The 26,988-nt window shown below is 35.8% G+C and overlaps 1 protein-coding gene across 1 annotated transcript in view; it reads left to right on the top strand.

Moving 5' to 3' along the window:
• PRUNE2 (prune homolog 2 with BCH domain) overlaps positions 1-26,988 on the top strand; it is a 313,372-nt gene that overhangs the window by 158,359 nt on the left and 128,025 nt on the right. The gene's annotated exons all lie outside the window — the stretch shown is intronic.

Here is a 26,988-nt window from a genome sequence, read left to right on the forward strand (position 1 = left end):
ACTTTGGCATTGATTTATTTGCATTCTCTAATATTAGTCTTCTTCAGAAAAATACAGGATCGTTTGTACATCCCATAGTTTCAAAAATTCAAGTCTTTGTCTTAGTTTAGTTCTATCCTTTACATAAGAGTTAAAGGCATCTTTCAACAACTAACCACTCAGAATGTGGCTAAGCAATCAGTTTAAAAAAAAAAAAAGAATCATATCATCTCTGAGTTTGCCAACTGACAATATTTATTCTGGCAGTAGTTAGTACATCTAAATATTAACTAATTAATCTAGCTTGTAATATTCGCTGCTGGTTTCATTGAATGAAGTGGGAGTGGGTCAAATCTGCAGACCACTCAGAGTCTCAAAATGCAAATAAAGTAGCATTTGTTTGTAGGTGGAACCAAATGATTATAAATGAAGGGTAGGCCATCTCCTGGGACTGGACATAAAGGTTCTGTAAACGAAGAATTGTATCAACAAACAGCTGTTGGGAAATACTATTATGCTTTAATAGCAGCTATTAAAATCCATTAGCAATTTTGATGGCCTGTTTGAATTTGATGCATCATTTGCTCTGAATAGCATTTCTTTCTAAAGTTTTGTGTAGAATTTATGCAGATTAATAGGTGGTGTTAGTGACATTCTGGGAGATTAATACCGATTATATACTTTACTTGTACAGGATAATCCAGCCTGGAAAAGTTGGCAAACACTACAGTTTAAATATCTGTTGGGAGAAGTATGCAGCATAAAGATACCCTCACAGTATTCTCACACAGTGTGAAATCATTTTATTTCCATGACTAGTGCTTGACACTCTACAGGAATTCCTTGGTTCCCACTTTTGACCATTCTCATTTTTCAACACAAAACCTTTCCAGATTCTAGGGAGGGCACAGTGCCTTCTGAACACAAGAATATTGTGTCCTAAATATTGTCCTAAATATTGGCAATCTAACAAGATTATGTAAAATGCATGTGATGGCAAAGAGAACACAACTGTGCTGTGATGATGGTGGAGAAAGAAATGCAAGGCCAGGACCTGCATGGAAGTAGTGCCATCTGGCTGGTTGTTAGGGAAAATCAGTATGGAAAAGAAGTCAGAGAAAATTTATGCCACATTCATAGTTTGTGGGTGTCTTGTGCCATTGAAGAGAGCAAGGTTAAAACTCCCATAGGTTAAAAGAGAAATTATGGAAAATACCTAATCTATATATAGAGTTAAATCAAGATGTAATTGCATATCTTGGAAAAGTAGCTCTTTATGACACATGTTACCAACCAAGAGATTTTCCAATTTTCTTTAGAAGATTGTGAAAGGAGTTAAACTTTTTCATTTCCAACATTTTTTCATTTACTTTTTCCTCCCATAGTAACTGAAACTGAAGACTGATAGATGGTTCAAAGAAAAGGCCGGGCGGTGGCGCTGGAGGTAAGGTGCCTGCCTTGCCTGCGCTAGCCTAGGACGGACCGCAGTTCGATCCCCCGGCGTCCCATATGGTCCCCCAAGAAGCCAGGAGCAACTTCTGAGCGCATAGCCAGGAGTAACCCTGAGCGTCACAGATGTGGCCCAAAAACCAAAAAAAAAAAAAAAAAAAAAAAGAAAAGGATCGTTGGAAGAAATTTTTTGAAAAGTGTGTTCTAAACCAGCAAATTCGGAATAGGTTTCTGAACCAGTAAATTCAATTAGCTTTGCAAGACTGAGAGAGTCAGACTGAAATTTGTTGAGTCAGAATCTACTTTGGAGTAATAAATCTGAGGTTTTGTCTCTCTGTGAAGATGCTAAACCAAGACTACTCAGGGTTTATGGCATTTTTTAAAAATAAAACGCACTAAAATGATAGCTGCCAGTTTTTTTTTTAAATAAAACTGGGAAGACATTGGGTTTAAATACAGATTTACTTCGTATTACATACAATCAACTTTATGTATTTTAAACTACATTTTACATGCATCTCAAGCTCACTCTTTCCCTTGTTTCAGTGTCCAGGGCTTCACATCTTAAAGTTCAACATCTAGTTGGTTAAAAGGGTTAGTTTTTACATTTCTACAAAAAAGGAAATGGTATTTTCAAAGTTTCCCCCATTCTTTCTAAAACTTGAGTTACATTCACAAACATCCTTTTGCCAAGTAATTTTGTTTAGCTAAATAAGCTGAAATGAAGTTAGTAAGTTGAAAATCATGGGGGATTGAGGGAAAGGAATTTTGAAAAAAAAATTCAAATGAATTTTGAACTTAATTCATCATCAAGAATGTTTTCAGGATAATTTTTAGTTTAAAGACATTGTATAATAGGAAAAGAAGACAGAAATCATCAACCAGTCATGGAACTTCTTGTATTATATTGAAAGATGAAAGAAGGTGAAGATTAATAGGTAGGAATTTTTCCCAGAATGTTAAAGAAAATTAAGTGGTCAGTGGTCAGATAATTTAAATTAAATTAATTTAAAAAATAATATTCTTGAACTCTCAAAATGTTAATAATAGCTATTCTTGGGGCTACAGAGATAGTATCTACAGGTGTACTCCCTTAAAACATTAACTAAAACATCCCCAGTTACCTATGTCTAGAGTCTGAGCTTTCAGTCCATTTCAGATCCTCTTCCCACACCACTTCCTAGCTACTTATATACTGCACCTTTCTTAAACTCCATTTTTCAAGGTCATTTTAATATAGAAAAGCCAAAGATAAGCCTCTGGGTATTGACCAGGTGGCCTTTTCTTAACATTGAAAATCTTTTTTCAGCTGAATTGGATGTTTTCTGCTCTTCTGCTGTTTGTAATTGTTGGCCATTGCTTGGATGTGGGCAAATTCTCCTCCTCCACATTTCATTGCAAAGGCTAGCTTTGTGAAGGAGCCTCCCCTGAGTTCCCTAGTTTTCTACATGATCTCCCTCTGCTTATAAAACACCTAGTTCACACCTAGATATCTTGTTCTTGCTTACTTAGTTTCATTAGGGTAAAAATTCCTTCTGAATAGAAGACATAGAATGCTTTCTGTCTTATTCATAACCAGGCATATGATTTTCATCCATCCATCCATCCATCCATCTATCTTTTCATTCATTCACTCACCCACTCATTTGTTTCTTTCATTCAATAAATATCTATCAAGCATCCTCCATGGACCAACTAACACCAACCACAGCCCAATAAATTCTTAGACAACTTTAGTAATACCATTGAGAGGTGTAACAATTATACATTGATCTGTCTTGATAGTTCTATTTGCTTTTATGTTGTTTTATTTTAATGAAGTTTTAAAATAATTACATTACCATTAATTTGTAATAAGCAATATTAAATTATTTTGTGCATGACAAGGTGGCAGACTTGGGGGTGGGTGAGAAACTGAAGACAATGCTGGAGGGAAGGTCACATTGGTGGAGGGATTGATGTAGGAACATTGAATACAAAAACAGCTGTATTCAGAATAATTTTTAAAAGTTTGGTGTTTAAATAAAGTAGTTATAAAAGAAAAACAATTAATAGAACATGATCACATTTTGAAAGTATCTTGAAAAAGAGTCTTTCAGGGCCACCAATAAATTTCTGTTTACCAAACTTGAATTTAAAAGTATCAACCAAGAAGAAAAGATTCATCTGAAAAAAAATTTTTAGAACTAAAAGTGAGGAGCTTTTAATTTTTTGCAATGAGTAGGGTGCTTGCCTTGCACATAGCTGATTTGAGTTTAATCACCAGCATCCCATATTGTCTCTTGAGCCTACCAGTCATAATTCCTGCGTGTAGAGCCACAGGTAATAGCAGAACCCCTACACATCAGAGATGTGGCTCCCTAAACCAAAACAAAAAAATCCACTAAAAGTGATAAATCTATGAAATGTCATATATAATTGGTCAAATGAAAAGTAAAGACATGAACTGTTAGTTTAATCTGCAAGTATTTAAAGCAGGGAGTCCTATGTCCCTAAGCATTCTCAACACTAGCCCATCAAGCTAGAGAGATAGTTCAATGGCTGAGCTCATGTTTTGCACACAGAATGCTCATGTTCAATCCTTAGCACTGTAAATCCTCTGGACACCACCAGAGTTAACCCTCTGACCACTGTTCCAGGAATTGCCCTCAAGCACTGTAAGTTGTATCTCCAAAAATCACACAAAGAATAAACTGGAAACTAGAAAAGTAAAAAAGACTTCCTTTTCTTTTTTTTCTTTATTTAAACATCTTGATTACAAATATGATTGTGATTAGGTTTCAGTCATGTAAAGAACACCCCCCTTCACCAGTGCAACATTCCCACCACCAATGTCCCAAATCTCCCTCCATCCCACCCCACCTGTACTCTAGTCAGGCTTTCCAGTTCTCTCATTCATTCACATGATTATGGTAGTTACACAGTTATCTCTGTGTAGTTATTTCTATAACTGCACTCAACACTCTTTGTGGTGAGCTTCATGAAGTGAGCTGGAAGTTCCAGCCCTCCTCTCATTGTCTCTAAGGATTGTTGCAAAAATGACTTTTATTTTTCTTAAAACCCATAAATGAGTGAGACTATTTTGCATCTCTCTCTCCCTCTGACTTATTTCACTCAGCATGATAGATTCCATGTACATCCATGTATAGGAAAATTTCATGACTTCATCTCTCCTGACGACTCCATAATATTCCATTGTGTATACATACCACAGTTTCTTTAGCCATTCATCTGTTGAAGGGCATCTTGGTTGTTTCCAGAGCCTGGCTATTGTGAATAGTGCTGCAATAAATATAGGTGTGAGGAAGGGTTTTTTGTATTATATTCTTGTGTTCTTAGGGTATTTCCCTAGGAGTGGAATAGCTGGGTCGAATGGGAGCTCAATTTCCAGATTTTGGAGGAATCTCCATATCGCTTTCCATAGAGGTTGGACTAGACAGCATTTCCACCAGCGGTGGATAAGAGTTCCTTTCTCTCCACATCCCTGCCAGCACTGATTGTTCTCATTCTTTGTTATGTGTGTCAATCTCTGTGGTGTGAGATGGTATCTCATCATTGATTTGATTTGCATCTCCCTTAGTGATGAGGAGCATTTTTTATGTGCCTTTTGGCCATTTGTATTTCTTTTTTATCAAAGTGTCTGTTCATTTCTTCTCCCCATTTTTTGATGGGATTAGATGATTTTTTTTCTTGTAAAGTTCTGTCAGTGCCCTGTATATTTTGGATATTAGCCCCTTATGTGATGGGTGTTGGGTGAATAGTTTCTCCCACTCAGTGAGTAGCTCTTGTATCCTGGGCACTATTTCTTTTAAGGTTTAGAAGCTTCTCAGCTTAATGTATTCCCATCTGTTGATCTCTGCTTCCACTTGTTTGGAAAGTGCAGTTTCCTCCTTGAAAATGCCTTTAGTCTCAATGTCATAGACTGTTTTACCGATGTGTTGTTCTATATACCTTATGGTATCAGGTCTGATACCAAGGTCTTTAATCCATTTGGATTTTACCTTTGTACATGATGTTAACTGGGGGTCTATGTTCGCTTTTTTGCAAGTGGCTAACCAATTCTGCCAGCACCACTTGTTGAAGAGGTTTTCCCTGCTCCACTTAGGATTTCTTGCTCCTTTGTCAAAAATTAGGTGATTCAATATGTTTATTCACATGTGTGTCCTTGCCACTGATGGTGGCCTTTCTTGGCTTTCTCTTTTCTTTCTTCCTCCCTTCTCTCTTTTTCTCTTTTTTTCCCTTTCTTCCTCCTTTCTACCTTTCTCCCTTCTTCTCTTCCTCCCTCCTTCCATCTCTCCTTGCATAAAGAAAAGATGCTGACAATAACGTATGCTAGAAGCAATTTCATATTTTTAGGCCTAAAGACCTGAATTCCAGTTCTGTCTCCTGCCTTTTAACTGTGTGACCCACTAGAGCTCTATAATTGAAAGAGAATATATTTTGACTAGGTACTGAATCTTAGTTATCACCCTGAGGTCACCTTGGAACCACATAGTCTACTACTTTTTGAATCTAGGAGGTGATAGGTAGGCTTGGAAATCACTTTTCAAAAAGAAGCTTTGGGTATTTTAAGATGCTTCCTGAGTGAGGCAGCCTTTGAATCAAAATGAAGACTACACTAACTGTTTTGTTATAGTCAAAATGTATTTTATATAAGTAGATGGCTCTTGATTTTACTGTGATTGTCTTAAAAATTAGATATACATTCAATTATATACTAAGTAATGTATTAAGAATATGCATAAAAATAATACTTTCAGGACTGAGTGATAGTTTTGTGGTAAAGGTCACCAACTCAGTTTCAATTTCCAGTACTACATACAGTCTCTGAAGCATCAAAAGTGATCTCTGAGCACAGAGCCAAAAGCAAGACCTGAGCAATGCTGGGTGTGGTGCCCAAATCAAGAAAAAAAAAAAAGAAAAAGAATACTTTTTTAGGCTTATTAGGTAGTTTACCTCATTAGTGAACAATATAAAAAAACAAACAAAAAACAGAAGTTGTACTTCCAGCACAGAGTTCGGTGTCATCATGAGCACTGCTGGTATGGCCCCTAAGCAAAATAAACAAACAAAATAAACAAAAAACCCATAAAAATTATTTCTTTTCTATCGCAGTTTTCAGGAGGAATTTTAATTGTTCTTTTCAAACACATTTAAGGAACAGACTGCCCAATCTTTAAATTACCAAAGTACAGAATCTATTATATTTAAAAAAATGTGTCCTCAGAAACATTATTGAATTCTTCTGTGCCTAAGTATATTCTATGCCTACGAATTGGAAATGGTAGTAACATTATTATAAATCTATCTAAAACAAATTAATCCAGGGAATGTGATCAGGAGAGTGCCTTCAAAGTCTTAAGCATTTCTTATGCATTGCTATTATCAAATTTTGTACTGAAAAAATGTTAAAGGAGACAATTTTGCCACAAAGAACGAAGAGTGTAGTTAGAGTAAAGGTCTATTATGAAAGTGATATGAATGGCACCCCTTTATTAACAGTAATGCAAACCACAGTGCTAATAAAGGAGAGAGAGAGAGAGAAAGAGAGAGAGAAGTAAAATGCCTGCACTGAAGCAGGTGGAAGAAGGCAGGTGAGAGGGAAGAGGGCGTCATGGAGGGTGAGAGAGAAACTACTGACATTAGTGGCTGAAAATGAGCAGTGATGAAAATAATTGTACATTGTATGACTATAACTCAATTATGAACAACTTGATCTGTGGAAAATAAATGTGACCTGATGTTTAAATGAATAAAATAAACTTTAAAGAAAGGCAAAATTATATATGCACTGTGGAAATTACACAGGAAAAACTTTCACTTCTTAAAATAGCTTCTTCAAAAATCTAGGATATGTTAACTTGCTCAAATCTATATAAATCAATTGTTACTTAGAAGATGATCTTTCACTGGGAATATATGCAAAAAGGGGCTGTTTTCATGTCAACCTGAAAAAAAAACTGAATCCCTTTTCTTCTCTTATCTAAATAAAAGAAAAAATTAGAAAAACATTTTTTAAAAAGGAGACAATTTTGTCTTTATTTATGTAGTGAACTTTCTTATATTCCTATCAAAAGATAGAATAAGCCCCACAGGTAATCATACCTTCTATCTGAAGATGTGTTCAATCCCAGGATCCAGATCTACTTTTAAAAAACTGTGATATGAAGGATTTTGTTTGGGATGATTGAATAGTCATTAAACTTAGTATTCAATATTTTCTTCATTTGACCTCCAAAATATTGTAGAAAAATCCTACTAATCTCTCTTTCTCTTTATCTCTGAAAACCACCACTAGTTTTCTGACTTAGAGGATTTTATACATAATATTTGGATATCTCAATCTTCCATTACAATAACTATCTTTCCAAATATATTTACTGATGGAAGCTAAATATTAGAGTGAAGAGAAAAGATTTTATTTTACTATTTACACAATATTTTCTAGAGGGATTTAAACAAACAAGCATTTTGCAACATATTGGTTTATCTGATGTGCTTCCAAGAAGATACACATTTAAAGTTCTGCTTCCTGTGACAAGGCAGAGGGATCCTGGGGGATAGAGGACAACCATTTAATGACTTGGCTATAACAAATATCCCCTACTCTTTAGAAATGAAATAAAGATTAGTAGCAACTGTCAAAAATAAAATCTATGGTAGCATTAAACAAAGAAAAAACTTCAATGTAGTGTTTTTTTCCTTCCATTCATTTTGATTTTAAGTTTCAGTAACTTCATTGATGAGTTTAATATTGTTGGCATTACTAAGGTTTTGCTTCTGTGAGAGAGAGAGAGAGAGAGAGAGAGAGAGAGAGAGAGAGAGAGAGAGAGAGAGTGTGTGTGTGTATCCTAGGGGATTGCTTCCATCTGTCAATGAAGAATATCTAGCATTCTTGCAAAGAACAGCTGCTTCTATCCGTCCAAACTGCTCATCAGTGTGTAGAAGAAGAGGCTATTTGTGAGGCAAAAAGAAAGTTCAACTTCTTTGCATAGTTTATGTTGTGGGTTTAGATTTAGGTGGGCTATGTGTGGAGCCCAACAGCTTGGAAACTTAATAAAAAGACCATCTGTTGAACATTTATCATTTCTTTCTTATACTTTATAGTTGTCTCCAGTACAGCTCAATAAATAACAATGGATTTCCATGCCTTCTGCATTTTTGTAGCAGTGACTTAAATTTAGTTCACATTATTTCAAGACATTCTTTGAGTGTACAATAACAGCCTCTGAAGTAATATTTTTGAACGTGTAATTTGGTTAACATCTATCAAAAAGATATACTCTTGATTTTCATAAAAGCACTTAAAATTAAACAAGACAAGTAAAACTTTTTCCATTCTTTTTAGTGCCATATCTCCTATGCATTAAATTCAATACTTCATCTTGTTTTACCAGAATAGTAACCAAATATCTCTACGCAGTTTAGCATGAGACCCTTTCCTTCAGTCTGTAGCACCTTGCCCACTAAATAACTCACAAAAGGAGATCCTTGCCTAGCTCATGGTCTGCATTCCAGCCTAGTCTCCCTCTTCCAATCAGATTGCCAAGTCTGAGCACAGCCTGCCAGACATAGCTATGATAGTTAGATTCTTTCTAATCTTGACTGTAAATCATTTCCAGTCAGCTCACATTAATAACCAAATTTAATCCTGTCTTTCTTTCTTGTTCAAATCTTAGTGCCTCTCTGAATCTCTGTAGTTAAACTATTCTGTGAAGCAATGAAGGGCTTCTGAACCTTGTATCAACTCTTGTGTTCCCTCAAATATGAAGACAATCTCCACAACCAGGGGAGACTCCAGAGTTGGATTAGAATCACTAATTTAGGGCCCGGAGAGATAGCACAGCGGTGTTTGCCTTGCAAGCAGCCGATCCAGGACCAAAGGTGGTTGGTTCGAATCCCGGTGTCCCATATGGTCCCCCGTGCCTGCCAGGAGCTATTTCTGAGCAGATAGCCAGGAGTAACCCCTGAGCACCGCCGGGTGTGGCCCAAAAAACCAAAAAAAAAAAAAAAAGAATCACTAATTTAGAATGGTAGAGAAGGCTGGAAACCAAAAAAGACAAAAGAGTTGTGAGCCTAGAAATTGAGCTCTCGCAGGCACAGGGGACCATATGGGACACCGGGATTCGAAAAAAAAAAAAAAAGAAATTGAGCTCTCATATGATGCAGCAATACCACTCCTCAGGATATACCCTAAAAACACAAAAACACGATGTTGAAAAGCCCTTTGCACTCCTATGTTTATCGCAGCACTACTTACATAGCCAGAACCTGGAAACAATTCAAGAACAGATGAGTGGCTAAAGAAACTATGGTATATCTACATAATGGAATACTATGCAGCTGTTAGTAAAAATGAAGTCATGAAATATCTTCTACATGGATGACATGGAGAGTATTATGCTGAGTGAAATGAGACAGAGAAAGATGGATAGACTTAAAATAATCTCATGCATTCATTTTGGGGCTATAAGAAAAAATAGATAATATGGTAATCCAGAGAAAATAGAAATGAGGGCCAAGAGGACCAGACAATGCCACAAATAGTGGAGCAGTGCAGATAGAATAAAGAAAGAACCACTATGACAATGACAATCGGAAGTGATCACTCTGGACAATTACTGAGTGTGAATGGAGATAAAGAGATATGCATAGTCCCCCTTTAATAAAAATAGTGCAAACCACAGTGTCTAAAAGGAAAAAAAGAAAAATAAGATGTATATACTCACCATAGAGAAAGAGAGAAAGAGAAAGAGAGGAGTAAAGTGCCTATCCCAGAAGAAGATGGCAGAGAGGAAAACTGGGGACATTAGTGGCAGGAAATGTTCATGGGTGAAGAATGTTGTACATTGTAAGACTGAAATCCAATAATGGAAAAAACTTTGTTGTCAAGGTGTTTAAATAAAAGGGAAATAAAAAAGATGTTTGCAAAGAGGAAAAATGTTCCAATGGGGTTTGTTGCTGTCACCGAGGTAGTGCTATGTGACCCTTTATTCCGTAGCCCTTTGATTTTCTTTCCCAGGAAAAGTTGTCTTCCCAAGCTGAATCCATGTGCTGTCAGAACACAGCAATTTGGCACTCAGCTCAACTGAGTTGGAACTAACAGTGTAGCAGGAAGTGAGTTACTTGACCCCTTTAAATCCAGGGGTATAAAACAGGGAGGAGACTGGGTTGCTGTGAAAAGTGACTGTTGGGGTTAAAGAATCCTGTACCATTGAACAGTCAGGGAATATTAACTTTCACATTACCCAGGATTCTGATTTTAAATATGGGAAATAATTTTGAGAGTAGAGAACCCCCAAAAGAAAATAGTAAAAAGTCTAAACTACAAACTCTCCCACCTTTTCAATCTGCTTATCTCTGACACTTTCATATTTTTTCCTAGCTACAGGGATTGTCCACTCCTTGACTTCTCTCTTTCTCTTGATTTTGAGGGATTGATATAGATCTTGTAGGGACTAAGGGCTCTTCTTTTTACTGTTTAATACTGAGAGTAAAGCATTATATTTATCCCAGCCTTAAATATGTGCCATCTCTGTTGTTAGAAAGATGGGTCTATTAATAGGCAGGAAAAGGTGGTGGACAAATAAAAGGGTCTACTACTATTTTCTCTTCTCTTTGCTGGCAAGTAGAATTGTAAACCAAAATCAAATTTCACCCAAGCAATGACTGATGGTCTTACTGAGGCAATGTGTTCTGCAGCATCTGGGAATAAGAGACTTCTAGAGGACTGCCGCTTCTAGGTGAAGCTGACTAGGGGTGAAGCATCAGCTAAAGATGTTTGTGGAAGCAGAGAACAGTTGGAACTGTTTCCATTCAGCTTTGTTTCCACTGACAAGGTTTAAGAAAGAAAGAGTAGAATAGAGTCTTGGCAGATGGATTATACAAAGCCACAGTAGATATGTACCAGCAGTTATGAGCTACATTGAGGCAAAACTCAAGAGTTTTACTTTGAGGATGATTTTTCTTCATGAACTGATTTCTTTTCCTCACGAACAGATTTTTTAAGAACAGATTTTCAGTAAGAGATGAAGGGATAAGGAACAGAGATTATTCATCATCTGAGGAATAATCTAGTAACTCAGAGGGTAATGCTAGGACATGTCTGCAAGTAAGATTAATGTTCTCAATGAATTAATCCTCAACCACACAGTTGACAGAGGCGTGGATGTGGGAGCTGTTTATATGTAAGACTAAGTTCTGAAGAGTGATGAGGGCCATGTTAAAAAAATAAAAACGCCCCCACAGTGTAATTCCTAATACCCCTAAGGTTTTTGCTAGTTAGCTCATGATCATTATTTTATTTTATTTTATTTTTTTGGTTTTTCGGGCCACACTCGTTTGATGCTCAGGGGTTACTCCTGGCTAAGCGCTCAGAAATTGCCCCTGGCTTGGGGAACCATATGGGACCCCGGGGGATTGAACCGAGGTCCTGATCCTTGGCTAGGGCTTGCAAGGCAGACACCTTACCTCTAGCGCCACCTAGCCGGCCCCATGCTCATGACCATTCTTTAAGAGAATTTACTTCATCATTCAGCTCATGCTTAAACTTCAACTCCAGTTACTGATTTGAATGTGGAATATTTGATTTAGCTAGTTTCAATTGTACAAGAATATTTACCAACTGAATAAATGATGATCATACCAGTCTCTGAACTTGGCATAGCAGACACATCTGCAGATTTTTTTGTTGTTGTTTGGGTAGATAATGACTTGCATTTCGTTCAGAAGGAACTGACTGTTTAACAAATGAGTTGCTGAAGGCGCCTCAGTTAACTCTCATAACCACAAGTGCTTATTAGCGCACTTAGACAAACTTGAACATAATATCTAGATTCTACAGTATAAAACAAAGACCAACTAGGTTCTTTTTATTATTCTCTCATTTTCCCATGATCATATTTTTAAATTATAAAGATTCTGGCATATTTTATTGAGAAAAATTATATAAAAATAAGGAAATGTTAGGTAAATAATCCGACACATCATACCCTCCACTTTCTCTAAGGAAAAAATGAAGAAGTTCTATATTTACACAATGACAAACAGACATATAAACATGTTTAGGTGGTACATATGTAGATACATAGGAAGAAATTACAGGATTATATATTGTTCTGGAACCGTGGGACTTCTTTTCTCTTTAAAGTATGTCTCTGCCATTTAAATGATCCAGATCTAATTCAGTCAGCCTTTTAATACGAAGTGCTACTTTATGGTTGGTTAATACAGTACTGTAATTTTAGGGGAAAACTTTCCAGAGGGTTAATCAGACTGTTTCCTGCTTTTGCTGTTCTGAGACTATGCAATATCAACTCTGAACTCTTATTATTTTATAGACTAGTTTTCCCCAATTATTGTTCTTAATAATGATTCACTCTTTGATATTACTAGTGTTAGGTTGTTTATTATAATCTACACTATCGTTAGTTATAATTGAGCTATTAGTTTTTAACACCCTTAGAAGTTCTAGATTATTTCTCCTCTTAAAATTTTAGACACAAAAATAAGACCTGTATGTCTTCTATCCATGACACTGAAAAACAACACACTTAGACACAGAATGTTAAAAACATTGTGTCATATGTGTTTAATGTGATTTTAATTACATATGAATTTAAAGTTTATGTTCAATGATTACTAGTTTCATTCTTTCAATTGCAAAATGAATTCTTTTGTCCATTTTAAATTTGCCTTTTAAAAAATTGACCTTTTCATGTGGCAAGAAGGGACTGAGTGCATGCTTTGCACACAGAAGACCTAAGTTTGATTCCAAGCATTACATGGTTCTTCAAGCCTCATTGTGAGGTATTCCTGAACACCTAAACAGGAGTAGCATCTAATCATTTCCAGGTTTAAAACCCAAAACAAAAACCTTTAAAAATAAAAAATAAAATAGATTTTTGAAAGGTTATGTTTGTTGGAGACTAATATTTTACTTATCCTAGATAATTTTTCAGGGCCAATATATTTTATTTCTTTTTTATGATATTTAATATTTAATGCATTATCATTGACTACTTAACTTTTACATAAGAAAATATATTCTTTTTTTTGGTCTTCGAGGTTCTTTATTTTTGTTTCTTCATAAGTTCTCCCAAATAGAGTATTAAATTAATAATTTCCTTGATTTTTTCTATTTTATTATTTAAATTTTATATTTGCATATATAATTTGAATATTATTCAAATAATTTAAATGATCTGGATTTTGATTTTATTATTTTATTGTCAGTTGTACTCAATTATATTGTAGTTTTATGTCATTGAAAAAATTTATTGGGGCTGGAGAGATAGCATGGATGTAAGGCAATTGCCTTTCATGCAGAAGGACGGTGGTTCGAATCCCAGCATCTCATATGGTCCCCCGAACCTGTCAGGAGAGATTTCTGAGCGTAGAGCCCGAAGTAACCCCTGAGTGCCGCCGGGTGTAATACAAAAACCAAAAAAAAAAGTTTATTACTTATTTTCCAGTGTGCTTAAAATAATATCCTATCTTGTACTAAATTCCTCCAGGTGCTCTTTGGATTCTGTTCTGCCTCATAATTTCATTGCTGGATTGCTGGTTGGGCTCTATCAAATGATACTCTTGTTAAAAGGGAATTCCCTTTCTAATTTCTCCAATATTTACTGTGCCTATGCAAGAAAAAAAAAGAGAGAGAAGCACAAATTAACTTTTTTGTTTGTTTGTTTTGGTTTCGCTATTGTTATTGTTTGTTGCTTGTCCCCCCCCCCCCCCCGTGGGTTTTCTTTTTGTGTGTGTGTGCTTTGTTTTGTTTTTTATTTTAGGTCTGTGGTTATTGTGTGGTTGGTGTCTTTATTGCTGTGGTGCTTTTCGAGTTCTTGTTTTGGTTTTGTTTTAGTATTGCTGTTATGTTTCTCCCTTTCCCCCCTTTTTTTCTTAAATTGATATATATAGCCTCTAGAAGAACTCCTCCCATTTTTTGCTTTTTTGATTTTTTGCACCATTTTATTTTATTTATTTTTTATTTTCTTCAAACAGAACCACATAATTTGAACCATCTTATTTTGCCTCACAAATTGAGGGGGAAATAATGGAGGGTACCAAAGCCAGACAGTCGTATGAATATTAAGTAGAAATAAAAATATGATCAGACTTAAACACCAAATCCAAAGCCAACGACAACAGAATTGACACCAATCTACAACATGCTAGACACAGAGGGGACCACTTATACTAGCAACTTGGGTAGTAAAGGAGGGGAATATGGAATGCATGCTGGGAACAAAGGGTGGAGGAAGGACAATATTGGTGGTGGGAATGCCCCTCACTCAATGTCACTATGTACATAAAAATTACTGTGAAAGATTTGTAATCCACTTTGATCAAAATAAAAATTAAAAAAAATTTTAATAAAACTGTTAGGAGGGAATTTGTCAAAAAACCTTGGTAAGCACCTAAGAGAAGAATCAAATAAAGAAAAATATATAATTTTATGATCATTAAAAACTAATAGTGTTGGCATACTTTGCTTAAAAACTTAAATGAGAATTATCTGTAATCATAATGCAATTAACAAATTATTATATCTAATAAAATTGCCTGATTCCTCTACATAAAACATTACTTACATCTTTCATATGTATAAAATGAGCTATTATAAATTATTTTACTAGAAATACACTGTGAAATATTCATGTGCCCCTAGCTCTAGGAAAGGATTTATTTGGGGACTGGAGAGATTGTACAGTGAGTAAAAGCACTTGCCTTGGCATGTGGCTGATCCAAGTTCAATCTTTGGCATTTCATAACCCCTGAGCACCACCAGGAGTGATTTCTGAGTGCAGAGCCTGGAATACAAAGCATCACTGAATGTGACCCAATAAACAAATAAACAAAAAAGAATGTATTTGGCATAAAGTTCAAGACTTAGTAATTTATGTTAATGCAAGAAAACAAATATAAATAAGTGAGGTGTAAATTAAAGGCCATTTTAAAAATAAAAATAATTTTCATGACTTTCAGAAAGATACAAATTTAAATTTAACAGCTATCTTTATAACTTGATAAAATTTGGGAGTCTACTTTAATCACTAAACCATTTTAGTTGTAAATTTTTATTTTATTATATTTTATTTTGGTTTTTGGGCCACACCTGGTGGCGCTCAGGGTTACTCTTGGCTCTGCACTCAAAATTGCCCTGATAGGCTCAGGAGACCATAAAGGATGATGGGAATCTAACTCGGATCCATCCCCATTGACTGCATGCAAAGCAACCTGGAGTTGGTTCCTCAAAAGGAAGTAGGAGAATGAAAATTAGAATAAGTACGAGCAGTTCTGAAAGCAGCCCTTATATCCTTTCACACTTTTAGGCCAAAGTTGTTGTTTAGGAACCTGTAGTCCTCAGAGATGGCAGGAACATGCAGATCTGCAGTGGTTAAATCAATAGTTAATGATGTTCTTCATGTAATTTGAGCCTCTAGTTTGTTTATGCTAGACCAACTTTATCCATACTCCAAACAAATTATCTCTTATAATTACCAGCCCGAAGATAAATCTCTAAATGTTTTTCTGATGATAGTGCTGTGGTTGGCAGGTGTTAAAAGTGCCTCCCAGGGACAAAGATTGAAGATGAGCTTGTTTTCCCAAATCCTTCAGGCGAGGATGTTGAGCTTTCTATCCTGCCATGTGCAAAGGAGCCTTGTATGGTGCCCTATTAATGAAATCTAATAGGCAAAGGTCGTATATCTTTACAAAGAAAAATGCAAAGCTGGTTCATGATAAATGAGCTCTGTGGAGCTCAGTGGACGAGGTTTGGTGAGAAAACCCTTGTTTAAATAGTTGCATTGGTTTTTCTCCAATATTTATGCCTTACATAGCCCCTTTTAGTGATTCCCTAGTAGAATAATTTAAATAATAAGAGAAAAAAATCTATGTCTTTAGTGTTTTGAAATAGAGTAAGTGTTTGTCCAATGTTAACATAAACATTGATAGTTTGCATTGGAAAAAAGCCATAGTTCATTTAAAAAAATTTAAAAGTGCTTTTAAATTATCCTAAAGGATATCCTAGAATATCTAAGCTTTGATTAGTGCTATCAAATACTGCACAATGCATATGAATTTGTAAGGTTTTATTTTTAAAACACTGTAGTTTAGAAATAGGCCAAAATCAATATATTTAAAGATAAAATGCAAGACTAAGTTAAATCTTGAATTAGAAAGAGTTAACTAAACTCAATATTATGGAATTGAATCACTGCTGGTTTTAGGAGAAGTTACCAGTTCATTTGCTGTAGTTGTACTGCTGAGCTAATAGACAGTTCAATAAATCAACTCAAGCTTGATGGATTCCTCAATTCATTGAAATGAGTGCATGGAAGAGAAAAGAAATCTCTTAGTATTCCCTCTTTGACAAAAGGGTATGCAAAGAGCCTGAATGGATGAATGGTTGATTAATTTTGCCAGAAATTTTCTTGACAGCAGGAAATGTGTTTTTGCATTACTCTGTTTGCCTGGGATTTATTTGGTAGAATATGAATTATTGCATGTAAATTTGTACCTGAGGCTATGTTGCTAAAGTAGATAGCTCCTAGTGTGGTATCTGAGAATAGAACCTCTCCCTTTTCTATATAGGTTTGCACTCAGCACCCATGGGTTGCTCCATTATAGTTTCTATAAGTGTCTGCCTGCCTGATGTCAGTGCTGAAGTCAAGCACTGCCCCTGATTCAATATTGAGTTAAGTTTCACTCATCATCTGTGTCCCTCTTAAAGGAAGGATGGAGCTGGAGGCAAACAACTACTGAAGCTTGATAATTCCGAGACTCATCAACCTGACAGTTTACTTAGAGACTCTTACCTTTAAATAAGGAAGAGAAGGCACAAGGTATTATCTCTCATGTGCTTCTATTGACAGCAGCCTACAAATGAGTTATTTCCTTGCTCTAGTGCACCACAACTATATTTAACCACTGAAGCTGCTATATATGACAACTGAAAGTTGTGAATCTGGGAGAAATGACAGCTTCTCTACTTACCACTCTGTACAGAGTCTCTCTCTGCCTGTGTGGAGGACAGGAAACTTCATGCATCTCAGAACCCCAAGTGAGGGAGCAGGTGGTGTTATTATTGTTTTCATATAGATCTCCTTTGCTTCCCATACTCACACAGGGGATTATGGGCCAGCAACAGTAAAATCACCCATAAATAATTTAGCAAATTTCTGTTCATTCTGCTTACCTTCTAGGGGTTAATGGCTTGTAATGGTATTATTTTGGGGGGGCTACTAGAATAGAAATGACCTATGACATAGAACATATCATAGGACATTTTGCTTAATTTTTCAGTTTATATATTTTATTCGCGCACAATTCTTCTGATGCTACTGCAACATTAGTACAACTTAAACTATTTCTGGAAGTAAAGGAATAGACAACTATTCTCGTGAAAAGTTTTAATATACATGCACACAGCCTGCCTCCATCTCTGCATGAGACTATTTTTATCATCTATCTCAATTTAATTTCTAGTATTTTATCCTCATATTATAAGAAAATAAGTGATTAAGAGACAGACATGGTAATATATATGACAATTTCTTTTATTTTTCTCTAAAATGTGGCATTCATTATCAAGAGTATATAGATGGGATATATTATATGTTATATAAAATATGCATATTACATATAGACTAATATGGGTGGGATTTATTCTGGTATATCTGATATATACCAGAATAAATTTCATTCTAATTCCTGCTACACCATCAAGTTATGATGCGTGATATTGGGAATATTTCCAAAAATACTTAGTTTTCAGCTCTCTCATTTATGGAATCAATATCCCTAATTTTAATCTTACTATCATCTAGAGAACTGGTAAACCTACTTAAGATGACTGAATATACTTAGAAAACTGAGCATTGCTCTATAGACAACCTTTTAAAGAGGCGTATTTTGCACGAGGCTGGAGAGATAATACAGTGGGTGAGGCACTTGCCTTGCACATAGTTGACCTGGGTTCAATTCCCAGCATCCCATCTAGTTCCTTAGTAAAACCAGGAGTAATTCTTGAGCACAGAGCCAGGAGTAACTCCTGAAAATCACAGGAAATGCCTCCCCAAAAATAAACAACAAAAAAGAACGGATCATGAATAGACAATAAATGCATGTCTATGACCAGCTGGCCTCTTTTTTAATTTTAGTGAGTTTTTATAATTTATTACATATCCAATACTGTGTTACCATGCTAAGTGAATTATCTTTAAATATTCTCAATAAAAACTCTGAAGTTAATATTATTTGACCTATTTTCAGATGTAGAAATCAAGGGGAAGAGAGAACTGTAACTTATCTAGACTTATGTAACCTAAGTGTCTTAGCTAAGAATCAGTTGTAATTGGCCTCTTTTTAGTCAGAGGTCCTCATTGCTTTTACTGAATTCTTTGCTTTTTTTTTCTTGTGTCAGTTCAGTAACTATAAAAATAACACACTTTTTAGGCTTTTATTGCCTCCAATTTCTGAAACTCTTTTCATCTCAGAAATACTCTATCACTGAAGATTAGAACTTGAAGTAATCTTATAAATATCTCCCTCATCCTGAATTTTATAGTAAAGAAAGGAGAGCATCTGGAAAAGAGCAAAATCAACTCACTTTCTTGTCTTCTAGGATTGATTTCTCATTCCATTTAATAGCACTGACCTTGAATCCCCTACATAAAAGACTTCAATAAAGATTACTAACTTTTTACTTATTCAAAATAAGTGAGTCTGCTGAAGACATTTATCTGGCTTGCCCGGTGTTTTTGCAACTGCTGATAGTCCTGCTTAGCAACCAACTCGTCCTGGGCCCTCAGTGCATATGTGTGGGATGTGCACTCTACTCTCTGACTCCCCTCCTTTTCTCTGTCTCTTGACTCCTTAGTCTTGGTCAGGAGTCCTCAAACTACATCCACCAAAAGCAAGTCCATAATTCTCATTGAGATACTGGTAAGTTTGTTGATTTAACTTTACTTGTTTTTTCATTTTAAATACTATATTTATTCTCGTTTTTTCTTTTTTTAACCTCAAAATAAGATGTGCAGTGTGCATAAAATTTTGTTCATTGTTTTTTTTTTTTTTAAAAAAAACTATAGCCTGACCCTTCAACACTGTGAGGGACAGTGAACAGGGCCCTTGTTTGAAAAGTTTGTGGACGGGGCCGGGCGGTGGTGCTAGAGGTAAGGTGCCTGCCTTGCCTGCGCTAGCCTTGGATGGACCACGGTTCGATCCTGTGTCCCATATGGTCCCCCTAGCCAGGAGCGACTTCTGAGTGCATAGCCAGGAGTAACCCCTGAGCGTAACCGGGTGTGGCCCAAAAACCAAAAAAAAAAAAAAAGAAAAGTTTGAGGACCCTGATTATTGCAGGTAAATTGACAAATTGGAACATAAAATTAATAATAAAAATAATAATAAAAATATATTATGACTGAGAATGTTGGACAGGAAATTGTGTAAAGATAAGTGTAAAAATGAATTCTTTAGTCTCTGATGATGCAGAACTCTTAGGATTGTCTTGAAATATTCAGTATAGTGAGAAATTTAATTACCTGAGACGCCACCTTACTGTTTTAGGCTTTTGAAAATCTAAGCAAAGATCTGGGGTTTTCTGAGGATTACAAAGAAGCTGTGGAGAGGAGGAGTGATGTCAGAAATTTCTAGGACGAATAAGCTATTTTGGCTTGGCAATATCATTCCAGGCTTAAGGCAGTCCTGTTTGTTTCTGGGCCCTCAGGCCAAGCTACTGTTCCTGTGTTGGCCTGTTGTGGGGATGTTTAACCAAGGCACTTTAGAATGAAAAACTTGCTTCTCACGCCCTGTCAAGATCCACATCTGTGGTACTCACATAAGATTGGTCTTTCCGGTATAATAAAGTTGATTCAACTTTCATTTACCCAACCAGTTACCTACTTATTCTCAGACATCTTCCTTTTCATTTCATATGGCTAAGATGATCAAGACTGTTATTCCCCTCCCTCAAAAACAAAGGCAAGCAGAAATTCCAGTTAATGTTGATGTCAAGACTTTTTTCCTCCCCTTCACCAGATGGAGAAAAATGGTCTAGAAGACCTGTATGACTTTTCAAGTTGGGTAATCAAATATTTAAATGGTATCAGGAGTAATACCTACCTTGAAATTATAATTATCTGTTTTACCCAAACTTTCTTCCCTCAACCCTCTTTGGGATAAAGTGATGAGCAGGGATGGTGAACAAGTTCGACATAAAGAGCCAAAATTTTAAACTGTGAGAATCAGAGAGCCATACCACGCAGTGACCTGCCAAAACAGACAAACACTCACACAAAAGCATATAATTTTAACAATTATATATTAAACACATATTGCATTTTGCTATTTTGAGTGAGGGTAAAAGTCCTGTTCACCACCCCTAGTGATGAGAGTCAACCTCAGCACATGCATAGCTCCAGAGATGAATCTAACTCCCTCTGGCTTTCTCTAAGCATTGAGTCATCTTCCCACACCTCTCTTGATGAGGATCTAACAGAAGGATTTTTCAGGATTGCCTGCTTGCTTGTAGGTGGTTCCAAGATTTGGACTCACTTGCCAAGCAAATGCTTTAAGTCATTGAACTAGCTGTCGGGCTCCTATCTTATCCCTATCATGTGCTTATTATATTTTCATTGGATATTGTATCAATTAAGGTACCTCCACACTTAAAAAAAAAAACTATTCTTTAGAAGGCACAAAAACTGTCCTGTTAACAGTTCCTGCTGGATCTAGTTGAACACAAAGCGATTTTAAGTTGGAAAGCACCTTTCCAGAGCACACCCTGGAGACAGAAGTAATTATAGCTTTTAGAGAAATTGAGGTCCACGTTTCCATTAGGAGAAAGAAACCTGCATTAGGGTGAGCAGGATTTTTTAAAAAAATTTATTTGAAGAAAATGTATCACATAGTTGACATGACTGATCATAATACATTTTATTTCAGGATGACAGAAAGCAGTTATTAGGAAATAGAAAGAGGATAGAGAATTAAAAAAGAAATGGAAAAAGGGAAAAAAGAAAAGTTCATTAGCAGTTATATTTGTGAAAATTTTTGTATCACCAATAAAGTCGTTAGTACAATAGCCGAAGATTTAGAATACTCTCCCCCCCCCCTTTTTTTCCTTTAGAGATGGGAAATACGCTAAAAAAAAGGGTGTGCGCACACACACACTTCTGGTTCCATCTGGTGAGCAGGATTTGTAAGGGAGCAGATGGAAATGTATTCCAAGCAAGGGCAACCTAACCTAATTCATTATTTAACACCAAAAGTGCATGTGTGAATGAGAGAATTCTGTATACCCATTGAGTAAATATTTTTGCACATAGGTATTAAATATTTCTGAGAAAGGAGTGTACTGGGGATGAGAGTTCAAAGTGTTCAGCAACATATTGAATAGGAGGATCTTTCTGGTTAATCTTCTAGCTCCCAGGGTTGCTAGTGATATTAGTGGTTATTTAGGCTGAGTGAATAAAAACAGTTGAGAGTAGTGAGGAGAAAATCAAGTTACTCCTTAACCCAGATAATGTGCATCAGTACATTTTTTTCCCAGACAGAAATGTACTTATAAAGACTTCTTGGAACACTACTTTCTGGTAATGGTAGTAAGGGGGAGCTAAGTGATGGGCTTAGTAGGTTGAGCACTGTCTTCTAGGCCTGAGCCCTCAAGTGGGGTTTTTGGCACTACTGCCAGAATCCCAGTGCAAAAACAGTTTATTAGACCCTACCTATGTGTTAATACTATTAATACTACTTACTGTTAATATGTTAACAGTATCAACATACTATTAACACATGTTAATGAGTACCTTTTATTATTATAGTAGCAACAAAAGGAAGTAGGAAATAATTTTTTAAATAAATTTAAGTTTTGCCCAGTGCAGAGGATTAAGGGAATTTTGTGTTTTTGGCCACATCCAGTGATACTTCGGGCTTACTCCTGGTTCTATACTCAAGGATCACTTCTAGTAGGGTTCAGGAGACCATATATGGTACTGAAGATAATACCAGGTTGGTACTATACTTTGGAATTTAAAGTAAAAAATTCTAATGAGTTTTTGAGATAGTATACCCAGGTAAGGTGCTTCCCTTGAAGAAGCTGACCTGAGTTTGAATCCTGAATACCAACAATGATTACCTAAGAATCATCAGGTGTGATCCCTTAGCATAGAGCAAGGAGAAAGTTATGAGCACAATTGGGTATGACCGCAAAACTAAAACAAAATGTTTATTAGTTTCCCATAAACAAAGAAGGTTACTTTGCTTTGGTGTCTAGTAAAACATAACTGAAAATTGCTGCTCTATAACTGTTTCTAATTTTACTCAAACCTTCTATAATAGTAAGACACTGTTTCATAATTGGATAAAGCATATGTTCTCTGTTCTTGTTTTTCAAAAGAGAAATAAATGTTAAGAATATAAAATATTTCTCTTGATATTCACTCTTAGGTTCATACTTTTGGTTTTCTTTTTCAGAGTGAGTCATTCCCTTCTTTAATAGTAACTGATAGCATTGGTTAATATTTTATTTTTACTATAAATATATTTTTCATCTCAAAATCCTTTTCTCTGGCACCTGATATGCAAAGTTGTTCATGATTGAGTTTCATACACAAAGTTGTTCATGATTGAGTTTCAGTCATACAATATCCAACATCAAGAACAGTGCACATTTCCCACAATGTCCCCAATTTCCTTCCTGCAACCCCGCTGCCACATGCCTCTATGACAGATACTTTCACTCATTTTTCTCTCTTCCTTTTTCCCCTTTTAGACACGGTGGTTTGCAATATTGCTACTGAAGGGGTATCATACATACCACTTTACCTTCTTTCAGCAACCAGTTCTTGTCTAGAGTAATCCTTTTCAAATGTCATTATCATAATGGTCTCTTCTCAGTCCTTATTTTTAAAAGCTGATGAGGAAGACTTTTCCTCTAATAGTGGTTGTTTTCTAGATATTCCTTAACTAATTATGCTGAACTAAATGCATTCCCTATTCTGCACAATAATACAAACTGACTTATAACCTCAGCTGCTTGCTTCCAGCTCACTGCAGTCTTTCTAGAAATGAGTCAGTTCAGGCATGTACCTCACAAAAGTAGTGTTTATCAAGAATTATCTGGGTTTCCTTTTCACCCCATTTGTGTCAGTTGTACAGTTAATATAATTGCTCAATTTAAATGCATTGATAAAGTAAAGAATATAGTTATTTCTCATGTAATTTTGGAAATAATTGAACAAATGAAATATAATACCAATGAAAATATTCTCTCAAATTAGAGCAAATAGAGCTATAGAGAGTATGGTGTTAGATTGCAAGAAAACAGTAGTATTCTACATTTATATAATTTCAAATCTATATGAGTTTGTGTTCTACCTTCACTAAACTGAAATTAAAATATTAAATTTATACATTTTTGTATAACTAATACATCAAAGAAGTTGGGAAAGTCTTTAAATCTATGCTCAAGAAATATTTTAAGAGACCTTGCCCTGCGTGAAACTGTCCTAAATAGATGCCTAAATTTATGTTCAAATAGGATTAATGTTTTATTTTATAATGAAGTATGATTTGAACAAGATCCTTCTTTAACCAAATTTTCAGCTGTTGTAATGGAATTCACTTAAACATTCACACTGAAAGCATCTTTAGGTGAGAAATCATGGAGATTTAATTATTTAATGTCAAGATGAACTGCAACTAGGCAATCATCTGAAATTGTGGCAGAGGTAAAGAGCATTTTAATAGGCATTATATAGGCCTATTTTTATAGGCAATTATAGCAATGGTGAAACACAGAAAAGAGGACAAGAATGGAGTTTTCTTTTGGTTATTTCACCACAATACACATTGAATACAATGAAGCAGAAGGGTACAACACAGGACTTAGAGGAGAGTTCTTGCTGCTAAGATTTCTATGGGGATATATTTCTGTTTTAGGTTCCATAGACATTCCTTATTGTCTATGTGAGTTTGGGTCCTTCTATTGGGCATTTATGACCTATTCATTTCTGCTCAGTTCCCAGAATGAACCACTCAGAGTTCCTGTCTCTGCCTTTCTTTGCTTAGTTACCTGCTTATTTTTATAACTTTCCCATAACTACAACAATATATCAATATAAGGTATTTCTTTTAAAATATATTTAATTATATACATAAATTAGTGATTGAGTTTCAGTCATGCAATGTTCAAACATGCATCCATTCACAGGTGTTCACTTCCCTTCACCCGTTTCTCTCCTGATTTTCAGTCTGCTTCTGTTAGATACCTTTTTTCTTTTTTTCCTTGTCGGCACTGTGGTTTGCAATATCATACGGAAAGGATATCAAGCATATCACTTTACTTCTTTTCAGTACCCAACTCTTGTCCAGTATGATCATCTTCCATTATCATTATCACACTATCGTACTGTTTCCTCTTCTGTCCAAACCACCTCAAACTCAGACCAGTCTTCCTGTTCTTCATTTCTATTGTTTTGGTCATTATTTTCCTACTATTTTTCAGGGATTGGGAGCCTACACCCATCATCACACAGAGGTTATTCCTAGCTCTGCACTCAGAAATTACTCCCTTTTAGGCTCAGGGGACCACAGAGGATGCCTAGGAATGACCCCAAGTCAGTTGTGTGCAAGGCAAACACCCTACCTGCTGTGCTCTGACTCCCATACTATTTTTTATATCCTACAAATGAATGTGCTCATTCTGTCTTTCCATCTTACTCTGTCAAATTTATCAGTCTGTCAAATTTTATGACATCATTTTCTCAAATGGTTGCATAATATTCCACTGTTTAGATGTACCATAACTTTTTTATACATTCATCTTTTGAGGGGTACTTGGGTTTTCAAATTCTGACTATTGTGAATAGTACTGCAATGAATATGGGAGTAGGTAGATTTTCTGCGATGTTTTTAAGCTCTTGTATATTCCCAGAACTGAATCATATGGAAGCACAATTCCCTTTTTTTTTATAGAAATGTTTATATTGCTTTCTAATTATATTGACATTCCCACAAACAGTGAATGAGGGTTGGTCCTCATTCCTCCCGCATCCATGCTAACAGTGGTTATTGTTCTCTGTGATAAGTACCAGTTTCCTTGGTGTGAGGTGGTCTCTCAGTCATTGTTTTGATATGCATTTCCCTGATAATTAGCATTTCTTCATGTACCTTTTGGCCATTTGGATTTTATTTTTTTGAGGAAGTATCTGTTCATCTCTTCTGTCCATCCTGATAGTTAACTTTTTTTGTGAAGTTCATCCAGTGCTTTATATATTATGGACATTATATCAGATAATTTATCTGATAATTTATCAGATGAGCAGTGGGCCAAAAATTTCTCCTCGTCTGTGGGCTTCTTTGTATTCTGGTCTTTGTTTCATTTGAAGTACAGATGCTTTGTAGTTTAATGTAGTCACATTTGTTTATGTTTGCTTCCATTGGTTTAATCAGTGGCATTTCAGCTTTAAAGATAAGGCATTTCTATTTCAAAAGCTATAGAGAAAACAGAACAAAAATAGCAATTTAACCCTTACACATCAGACAACCAATTGCTTGTTCTAAATAATATTATCTACAATTATAAATAGATATAATTAAAGTAGGTAAAACTACACTGTCAAGATTTGTGTCTGAATTCTTTTCAAGGGAAGTAGAAGCATAAGGTTATTATACTAAGGAATTACTTTTATGTTTTGTTTTGTTTTGTTCTGTTTTGGGGCCACACCAGTTGGCGCTCAGGGGTTACTCCTGGCTCTGTGCTCAGAAATTGCTCCTGGCTCAGGGAACCAAATGGGATGCCAGGGGATGGGATCCGCGTCCATCCTGAGTCAGCCATGTGCAAGGCAAACACCCTACCACAATGCTACCACTCTGGCCCAGGGATTTCTTTTTTCTTTTCTTTTTTTAGGTTAAGCATTGAGACTCAGGAAGAAAAATTGTCCTGCTTTGGGCAAAGTGTGATTCTCAATGTGTTGTTTGTTAAAGCGATGGTTCTCAAAGTTGCATTTTGAAATGACCTGAACTGACTTAAAATAACTACTGATGCAGAGCTGGAGCCATCATAGAGTAGGTAGGGTTCTTGCCTTGCTTATAGTCAATAGAGTTGACCCCAGTATCCCACATGTCCCTGAACACTGCCAGGAGTGATCCTTGCGCACAGTGCCCAGAGTAAGCCTTGAGCCCAAGATGCCCACTGAGGTGATCTCAAAGATGGTTGTTTTTACATGTGGGTCATCTCAGAATCCCTATTTTATCCTGCATGGAGAACTGGCCCTCAATTTAAGTTATGTTCCCTGGCTACCCAAAGTGCTGTCTGTGTTGTTTTAACCCAAGTTCATATTCCCTGAATTAAAGGTACAAAAAATTTCAAGTCCCTGCCAAAAGTCTTTACAAATGAACTTGAGATTTTCCTCAAGAATTCTCCTGACAAGGAAACTTGGGACAGGTTACACCCCTTAATGGGTCACCCAGGCTGAAAACCAATAAGAATATACTAGCTCTGAAAGGAGAAATGGAAGAAAGTAGATTAGTAGACATGTATATATATATATATAT

The sequence above is a fragment of the Suncus etruscus genome, chromosome 3 (genome assembly GCF_024139225.1).
Source record: "Suncus etruscus isolate mSunEtr1 chromosome 3, mSunEtr1.pri.cur, whole genome shotgun sequence".
Classification (NCBI taxonomy): Eukaryota; Metazoa; Chordata; class Mammalia; order Eulipotyphla; family Soricidae; genus Suncus; species Suncus etruscus.